The sequence below is a fragment of the Convolutriloba macropyga genome, chromosome 14 (assembly GCF_964194025.1).
Source record: "Convolutriloba macropyga chromosome 14, txConMacr16.3, whole genome shotgun sequence".
Classification (NCBI taxonomy): domain Eukaryota; kingdom Metazoa; phylum Xenacoelomorpha; order Acoela; family Convolutidae; genus Convolutriloba; species Convolutriloba macropyga.
The window spans coordinates 5,013,686-5,024,282 of NC_134481.1; the positions used below are offsets into that span (position 1 = coordinate 5,013,686).

Genomic DNA, 10,597 nt, shown 5'->3' on the forward strand with positions numbered 1-10,597 from the left:
AGTTAGACCACGAACTGCCCCACTCCATCTTCCAGTATTTGATTCCTCAAGTTCAGATGAAGCAATTCCAAACCTATTTGATGAAAAAAGCAGTTCAGACGAAAATTTAGCTGATCTACACCTGGACGCAGAACAAATCGCTAGAATACCAGTTGATCCGCTAATTGCAGATGAAATTAGACAGCAAGAACCAGAAGTTCGTGTTGCTCTCGTATCATCATCATCATCAGATGATGAAATGTTTCTACCAGTTCAACAGCCGCAACCGTCAATAGAACCATTCGATAGTGAGTCGCCTCCAGAAACACACGAAGAACAATTTGCGTTAACCGATAGAAAATTAAGAGCCCGACCTTATCACCCAAAACGAAAACCAGAGAAAAGTGCCTTTAAATCACCAGAATACCAACAGAAGAAAAATGCACAAGGATTCAAAGTGAGCAGACAAATATGGTTGCATGATGAAGATAGATCAAACCCTTACCTAACCAACCAAGTTAGAAGATCAGGCAGTCCTAAACCAAAAAATGCACGTGCCAGATTGGAACAAGAAGAAAAACGCGAAGCAATAAAAGCATCAGCACAAGCAGCAAAACAGTCAAATACACCAAGTAGAGAGACAAAACTAGATCAAGTTAGAGCAAGTATAGCAAAATATTCAGGGAAAAAGCCCAGCAGTTCAGTAAACAAACCAGTAACCAGATCTCAAACAAAGAAATCTTCACCAGGCTCTTCAAATCAAAACTTAAATCATTTTAGTCAAGAAATAAATGCAACATATCTAAGTTCACCAACAGATATCTTATACTCTCCACACTCTTTTGCACACTGTATATCAGCAGACCTTGCAATGGCAAAGGGAGTAGCCCGACAAGTCAAAAGCTGGTACCCAGCAGCCCCAAGTGCTTAGTTATTCAGTTATTTCCCACTAGAGTCAATATTATTCTTTTCTGACAGCAATTAACCACACCATCAGCACTCCCACATCTATAGCTCTCAGAATATGCACTCCCAGCCCCCTAGTGCCAATATAAGCTGAGAAAACACTGCCAAAGTAACGAAAATCACAAAAAATCTAGTGTAATTTCCGAAAAAAGTGATCAAAAATGCATCTTAATACCTGAATATACCCAATTTTATTGTTAATTCAGTTAGCCCTACTCATGAGCAGTCCAATCATAACAATATCAACCATTCTGAACAAGTTTTTTATAGCCTCATAGCCAATAACCTATCCCCTATCTGAGCCTTTTCAAAAAACCCAGGTTCACTGCAGCAAAAACGTTATAACTCGTGAAAAAATAGTTAAAACTGCCCAAATTTTTGCGCTGCAGGGTTTTTTGAGCCGATAAAGCGATTCACCAATTTTGAGCTCAATCGAAGCATTTTAAAAATTGAGTGACGCTGGGCCCCTCAATTTTGGAGACTTTTTTAAAATTTACGAACAAGTTCATAAAATCCGAAATATTGATCGAAAACCCGATATTATTAGCTTAAAACATCCGCATGCTCAAGCGTTACACTTGCGCTCAAGCTTTACAATATTGAAAATTGTTAAGTAAAATGTTGAAATAAAAGCAAAAAACTGAAGCCTACCAGACTCTTCTCAAATTCGCCAAAATAGAGCCAGATTTAGACCAGAAAAATAGTACCAAATAGCCGATCTATGAGCCCATATCCAATATTCAGTCTCCATAGTAGTCGTCCAAGCCCAATAAACCCATACAATCTCACAGAAATTAATAAATGTTGAAAAAAGTGAAAAAATCGAAAATGCACATATTTGATCAAATTTAGTCAAAAATTTTAAATTGAAAAACTCCATATAATTAGGTCAAATCATGCACCAAACTGCACCAATAGCTGCTACCAACATAGTACTCACTAGTATGACCCACAATTGCTGTCAAAAATCAATTATCTCCAATCTATGTCAACTTATGCACAAAACATGATGCTTCACGGGTAAAAATCTAGTAAATTTCACAGAAAAACCGGCACAAAACACATTCGAAGCTACCAAAATGCTACCACTGATAGCCACAGATATCAGTACTAACAGTTAGCACCTGATTTAGGCCACTAGAGAATCACCAGACTGACACATGTCTCGAAGAAGCTCAATTAGTGGAAAAATCATGCCTGAAAATTTGGACGTAAAAATCAATGTTCTGACCCCATAAATAGCTTCACACCCTATAATTCATTAAAATACGTTAGTACCAAGCATAGACAGTACCATTTTAACCATTCAATACCGATAATGTATGAACAGTGACGACTTATTCAGACCGAAATTTCATGATTCAAAAATAACCAGGTTCAGATCACGAAAACAGTCATAACTTTGCGAAAAAGGCTCAAATTGCGCCAAATTTTTGCGCTGCAGGGTTTTTTGAGCCCTTAAAGCGACCTACCAATTTTGAGCCCGATTGGAGCAGTTTAAAAATTGAGTGAAGCTGGAGCCCTCAATTTTTCGCATTTTTCGGTTTTTCATACATTAGTAAAAAAGTTGACCAAAAAGTGCCCAAAAACCTGAATTCATAGCATAGTTATTCCCCACCGATGTCTACTGAGTGGGCTAAGCCAAAAAATTTGCTCAAAGTTTAATAAAAATCGAAAAATTCACATATATGTAACACCAGCCCTGATGCGGAAAAATGGCCAAAATTACGAAAAACTAACATGTGAAAATTAGTACCAAATAATCTTCTAATCCAGTTCAAATTACACACAAGTGCTGCCAACAACCAGGACAATTATCTAAAACCATTAGAACCAGTCTATGATCAATAATTTACAAGTAAATTAAAGTTAATTCTCAAGCATCAAAAAAAGCCGTTGTCACCAAATTCTCACTTTCACAAATATGTTATTATGAAGTCACACACCGAAATTAAAATGTTACCACATGCTCATACACACCACAGCTCCTAGTTCCAACAGTAAAACCAACTATTAACGCTACAATTACCAAATAATAAGTAAAAACTCACCTATAGATGAAACTAAACTACATGATGAATATAATTGCACCGACACTAGTCATTTCTCATCGGCGCTATCCTCAGCTACGGTACCACCACCACTAGTACTCTGACCGGACTGATCACTTGTCCTAGTAGAACGAGTCACGTACCGCTCAGCATCGTCCAAACTGTTTAAATGTCATTATAATGAACAAAAAGCCTCAAAATTACAAAAACACAATAAATCTTCACAAAAACAGTTAAATACTCACTTTGGAAAGTCTACGATTGGCTCACAATGGTACCGATACTCATTGTCGATGAATTTCCCGATGCACTGGATCAGTACAGCTGGAGCGGCCTGTAACACACCCAGCCGCCCCCCATTTCCTCAGTATACTGCCAATAGATATTGACATTGCATCCGAGGAAATAAGCCATACCGACAAACTAAACAGCAAAACCTCAGATAGTATCTACCTACACATGCACGTACCAGAATTACCAAGTATAACAAGAAAATTTACCCAGAATTCGGCCAACGACCCATTATCTTCACTCTCAGCAATCTCATACTCTGACACAAAGTACCCTAACTGGTCTTTCACAAGTTCAGAGAACCCAGGCGAACGCATCCTGGCCGAAATAGCCAAGCGTAGAGCACGAACATTATGCTTGGGAACCTTCTTGTCTGAAATAAATCGATTAAAAGTGAATTAAAGCCCTAAACTTCCTGAAAATTGCGATAAAATACAACAAATACCTGACTTCCGACCAGTTAAAGTGTAGTACAGAGCACTGAGAGCACACAGACCACCAACTTCGGCCCTCACACCAGCCGCACCAAGCAATTTTGGAGTTTCAAATGAAACTACGTCCACATACTCAGCATAAATGTCATTGTAAAACTCGTACCTCAATTCGGCACACACGTTTGCACGAAGATTTGCACGGAAAAAGGTGCAATGCACCTCTTTGCCGTGCATCTTCTTCACGAAACATGGCACACATTCACGATTAGCTCTAAACAATAAGCACACACCACTTCACAATTAATAATACATGTAACAAACTAAAGAAAACCAAATAAAAATATAAATAAATATAAACTTATGCAATTACCTCTCAACAGCGGCCTGCAATCCCCCCATCGACCGTGGAAAGAAGAACCCAGCAGCTTTCAGGCGATCGACTTGTGACCTCACACGAGTAATATGCTTTGCAGAAGCACTGAACCCGACATGAAGCGAAGCCAACTCCTGAGACACCATCTGCTGAGTTGGAATTTCCTTCTCCTGAACTTGCATTTCGCTGCCCACCTTCACTTCCACCTTATACATCAACACCTCCGATTTACAGCCATCTCTGAAGTCCCCACATTCTTTGTTCCCAGTACCATATGCTCCGCTTTGTCCCGATAAGCTCGTCGCTCCTCAGATGTCCGAACAAATGATGGATACATCCATTCAGATTGAGACAACGACTTGCTTCGCAAGAAAGTCAGAAAATCCTCATACTGGGCAACATCCATGACTAGCAATAACTATCTGAAAATTCAAAAATTGAGCCAAACTAGTTATTAAGCAAGCAGAAAGTTAAAGTGTTAAGTCAAAAATGAACAATCACAGGAATGAAAACACACAAACAGAACAAATTATGCAATAAATGCCAAGGACGTTTATATACCATGCTATAACGACCGCTAATAGTTAACAACACATGCCGTAAAACACACACAATTACTTTGAACACACAAATACACCCTTCACTAACATTTACTTATTCATTACGCCTCACTAATTCTGCCTATTTCTCCCCTTACTATGTCCTCATTTCTTCCCAACAGAACAAGTTTTGATATATACTAATTACTATGATATTAGTAGCACCTTATTAAATATTAGTAGCACCAATTATATTAGTCAGTATATTACGACAAACTAAGCCAAACTACAACTAAACATATACAACTACAAGTCAGTTAATGAGTTAAATAAATAAATATAAATAACTAGTTATACTGTCGTCTCCTCCATTTCCACTCCCCCTCACCCTCCTGATCTTCCAACTCTTCCGTCTCTCTCCTTCATCCCACACATCTTCCCCTCCTTCTCCTCCACATCCCAATAATCCCAAATAATAAAGATAATAATAGGAATACTAATAATAATATTACGTCCCAGTCCCATCCATCTCCTCCATCTTCTAAGCTATTAACTACAACTGTACTAATATTGATATTACACTCGGGGTGCAGCAAACGAGACCAGTGAACCCAGTTCCTTGACACATACCTGGTCCCGTTGCTGCAGCACCCCAGAGTGATATTATTCGGGCCGACAGTAATATTGAAGCACATATTTACAAGCAGAATAATCTGAAAAACTCGAAAAAACATGTAAAGACTGCATAATTCGACCCCCCCCAACCACTATCCCCATCATCACACACCCACCATTCAACCAAATAACCACACTTCAACATGTTTAAACACCATATTTAGTAGTAATATCAATAAATACACAAATCACCACACGACCTAAAAGTAGAGAGCAGCTGAAACAAGTAAATATCACATAACAAGTACCACATTGAGAAAACTAGACCTAGAAGCTTGAATCCAGTAGACAAACGAACAAAAGGAACCACCATAACATGTCATAACAGCAGTAGTTGGTCACAAAACCAAAAAATATTGCAAAAGTTTTACAATATCGAGTTCCATTTGGATATCTGCCCACTGAGGGAAACTTTCAGCCAAACTTTCAGAGAATAAAACATATTGCTGTCCATGAGCTGCACATACAGCACCACAGGTTTCCGTTCATTTTATACTCGAGATGCAGACAAATTGCCAAAGCTAGTGAAGCCAAAGACAATGAAAAGGAAAACTGAAGAGCTCGTGCAAAGAGAGATGAAAATTGTTTTTCCTAGACATTTTTCCTTTCTCCCCGAAGAGGACCTCAAGCGTCAAAATGAAGGACAATAAAGGAAAGCAGCTCCTGGTCTTGCTCAGAGTGAGCAGCCTGACCTAAAACATACCATCCAGCAAAGAGTGAAGTAACTACCATGCATCGATACAATGCAGTAATCCGTAAAGGCTTCAAGGAAAGCCAAAAAGCGGAAAAGTATTGCACGAGTAACATGCATCTCTGTAGTTCCTACTCCCGACGACAGCATTACGATTGACAACCACCTGGACAAAGCAATTGACGACCAGAAGAGAAAAACTTCAGACTTCTCCGCAAGAGACATGAGTTTTGTTCAAAGGGAGAGCAATCTTCAAGTTTTCCTTCAACTGTCTAACTGTCCAACTAAAAGCGCATCTTCCATTTCAAACAGACAAACTTGATATAGAAGACGAACAAACTACCACAGAAGACGAAAAGGACAAGAACGCTTTAACCCGAGAGGAAAGTATATTTTGAGTTCTTGAAAGTCGAAAATTGTTCGACAAGTATTAATCCTTTAACTGACTAAGTATCCCTTCACTCATTAAGTTCTAATCACAAGTGCTTTAAATCACCAAACCAGTGCTTCAATCCCAGAAATTAACCAGTGCTTTAAACCCTTCATTTAACCAGTATCCTTCTTATCCTACTTCTAAAAGTTTAGAGCCATTTTTCAAAGAAATAACCATGATTATTTCCAGTGCTAATTCCCGTTATTCTCTTAACCTTAACTTTAACTGATTACTCTAAATGTTCCCACTCTTTACTCTAAAATTAGCGCACATTCACATCCTTAATGTTCCTTCAAAGCTCTTAATCTTGTCTTAACTTTCCTCACTTTAATCTTTATCTCAATTTATCTCAACTTAATCTTTGTTTCTCTTAACTTTATTAATTGTCTTTAACTTAAAAGCTTTCGTTCCAAAACTCTTTTCTAAGAAAACATAAATTGGGTGGCTCCAACAAAAATATGTTTATATCCTCTTACTCGTGCAGATTATGTGTTTTATAGAAAAATTGTAAATCCCAGTTCTTTCTCAAAATTTTAATGGAAGTGTCCGGTAGTGTCACGCCCCTATTTCGTCCCTCATAGTTACGTGATGATATTCCTTTAAATATCCATAATTAAGTGCTTTATATTAATTAATATTCAGTTCGTTTCAAGGCCATATATAGCCGGTATTTCCATCTAGGCCTGTAACCTCTAATTTGTTTATGTTTACGAAAAACAACAGCAGAGTGACAGTTTAATGGCAAATATATCAAGTGCCTAAAAGCCTCAATATTTACTTTTTTGAGTTTCTTGATGATAAATTCACATAATCAGTAATTAACTTTGTGAGCGATTATGTACTTGGTGAAGTAATTATTCTGATAAAGTAGGTGCTAATACGGAACTTGTATATGTACTTAACAAACATCAAGAGACGTACAAAAGCCGGAAATTGCCCAACTTGAAAATCAGTAAATATTTGCGAAGGACCAATACAACTCGAGGCACAACCCTGCGAAACTTACGATCACCAGAACACCAGAGAAACAGCCTGACTATCAGTTGCTAATAAAACTCAGCAAAAACTCAAACTTCTTATTCTATCATTGAAAACTTTGGCTTTATTTTCTGATTTATTAATTAAAGATTGAACTGGAAATTCTTCCTAAAATTAATAAGTTAAAACAGGCTACATTAGAGTTATAGTTTGGCTAAATAAAGCTCTAAAACCCAAGGCAACTAGTGGATATATCGCGCATCCGAACCGCTCAATAAAAGGCTATTACTAGCTAAGTTTATTCTAAATATATCCGCTAAAAATCGCACTGTGAAACACCAAAATAAGTCCTTGAAAAATGACAATTAATCACATTATTTACTGCTATTATTAACCTCAGAAAACACCATGAGGAACACCTAGAAATCAGTGCGTAACAGTTTTTTTTTTGTAATAGTTTTTTTGAAGCTTTCGATCTAGGTTTTTATTAAACAAAATATCTGTTTTTTTTTCTGTTGAGTCCTTTTTCGCTGCTTTTTTCTCCTGTCACTGAGTTTCCGTAATCTCAAGGCAAGTCTCACTGACCCTTAAATGAATTGTTTAATTCGGATTTTTAATTTATATATATTTAGTTTTTCAATAACGTTAACTGCTTTTGTTTTTTTTTTAAAATTTACTGAGTTTTCAGTTTTGAAGAAGATACATGCGTTTTCTTCCGACGTGCATTCGCAAATTTGTTGAACATTTAGTTACTCGACTTGATGAATTTTACTGTGCTTGTTTACCGAAACAATAACTTTTTTATGAATGTCTACTAAAAATCAACTACAACTTTGTTGGTGTAAGTTCATAAACGTGTTATTTTCATTAGTTTTTCTTGTACTTTTTGTACTGAGCCTGATAGCCTTGGTTAAGTTTATTCATATCTTTGAAATTCAATTCAGAATTTCTCCTGCTGTTTTTTTAATTTTTCGGCTGATGTCAGCCTGATGGCTGCAAATAATTTTTCAGAAACTTTAAACTTATGCTTTAAAAACTCTGCTGTCAATGCATAAGAATAAAACTATACTTTTGAATAGACTGATTTGTACGGTAATCTATACGTGGTTATAAAGACTTCAAAATTCATATTTGTTATAAAAAGCAATTAAAAGCGTTACCAAAAAGTTTTTAACTATATCTAGTTTAAAAAAAGCTCCGATGATAAAGTGGAGTTCTAAACTTTTCTGCTGCAAACTGTTCACGTGCGCAGCAACTTTTTACTACCCATGCATTATTTCATCTTATACAGCATTTAAAGTTGACTTGCCAAAAATTGCAGTTCTTTCTTGTTTCGTATTTATTTTCACTCGATTTTTCAACTATTCCTCGACAGCTCTGTCAATATTTAACTACACTGCAAAAATATTTGATCTTGGCGAAAAAATCGAGTCATTTCGAAACGATATCAGAATTTTATTTTACATAGTGCCGATTGTTAGTGTTTTGTTCACGTGGGCGTTTGCGATTATTGTGATCAGAATACGAATAGAAATGAGGAAACAAAAATCAATCGAGGGTTCTTACTTGGGCGATTGTGTTTCGGGGTTGTTTTGTACTTATTGCGTTCTTTGTCAAATGTTCGATCATTTAGAAAACGAACAGATTGCCGAAGATACGTTAGATACGGTTGAAATAACTGTTGAACAAAATACACCGGAAACAGATTTAGAACAAGATCATAATTCTGATGTAAATTTTGTCCCGGATACAAACAGTGGGTGCATTTTATCATGATGTTTAGTTTTATTAGGATATTTCCCATTACAACCTGTACCCGGGTTGAGTACGGATGGTAAACTTCTAAGAACATGCAAACAAATTTCCTGTAAGTTGATACAAGACGATGCGTTTAATCGTTTAGATCGTTTAATCGACAAGAAGTTTAATTTTAGAAAATTGATGCCGCAAAATTGGTGAATAAATCTAAACGCGGTTCGAAAAATTCAAACATTAAATATAAAAATGGACAGCTGCAGAAAAAACGGTGAATAACAATTGAAGTAAACGAGAAAATGAACTTTTGATTTTTTTCTCACTAGGTTGATTTTATACTGGTAATAAACAGCGAACGCAGTTAACTTAACTGAAGCAGATGCAAAATGTATTTCAGAACTCGGGTTATTGCTTACAGAATTGCTTTAAATTTTTTTTTCAAAGTGATTGCCTGGTACGCAACCGCCTCCTGTCTATATTTGGAATTAAATAACGAACACTCTCTACAAATGACCAAATAAGCAACCTGTAAGTTCTGAAAAGTTAAACATCTTTTGTAAGAAACTTATAAGGTTTTATAAGATTACCATACCGTCTCGGCCCGGGTACTTGGCCGAAAACAGTAAAGTTACTGTTGTGGAGGGGCTACAAATGGGAAAAACTTGATTGTCTGATTTTGAATATTATTGTATAATTTATAGTTCTATGACTTTTCTATTTATTTTGAGAGGAACCAAGAAATTTATCCCTTTTTGTCCTTTTGCAAATCGATACATGGTGGTATGGATATATTTTGTGTCCCGCCAGTGTTTTTAATCACCCACAGTTACAGCTACGGTGTTGTTATGTAGCATATTAATTTGCAAAAAATGCACGTTCGCTTGGAAGACACATTCAAAAATTAATCTGCCCACTAAAATGGCGGGACAGAATAGTTCTGGTGCTAATTGTCAACAATTATGGAAGATGTCTAAAAAAAAGCTTGAAGATATTTTTTCTGAGGATAGAAAATTTACTCGTTCTAGTGTAAATTATAATATACTCCTACATAAATTTCTTAAACTAAATATAAAAACATTCTCGCACCTAATATATCAATAACGCCAACAATTAGCGTGTCAGAAACTTAAACTTTTTTGCTATGTGACACTTGACAATTAAATTTAAAAAAAAAGCAGCAATTGAATTTTGCAGGTGTGCGCGTGGCCTGTAAAGTTGGAACATTAATCGTTTCCAATGGAGATTAGTTATATTAAGTAATTATTGTCAGAGAAAAGTTAAATGAATAAAAATTTTGATTTATTCTCGCACAAATTGTTTCCCAAACACATTCCATAAATCATCAGGTGCTTCATTGATTTTAGTTTACGACTAGCTTGTCCAAACTGTAAATACAGAAACAATAAAATTTAAATTTTGTTTTAAAAATTTC

At 36.2% G+C, this 10,597-nt stretch overlaps 1 protein-coding gene across 1 annotated transcript in view; it reads left to right on the forward strand.

Moving 5' to 3' along the window:
• The first annotated feature begins 4,858 nt into the window (after positions 1-4,858).
• LOC142353417 (mitotic checkpoint protein BUB3-like) overlaps positions 4,859-10,597 on the forward strand; it is a 405,546-nt gene continuing 399,807 nt past the window's right edge. The window contains exon 1 of the mRNA XM_075405651.1: positions 4,859-4,868. The gene's annotated coding sequence lies outside the window, so the exon portion shown is untranslated. The remainder of the gene's footprint in view (positions 4,869-10,597) is intronic.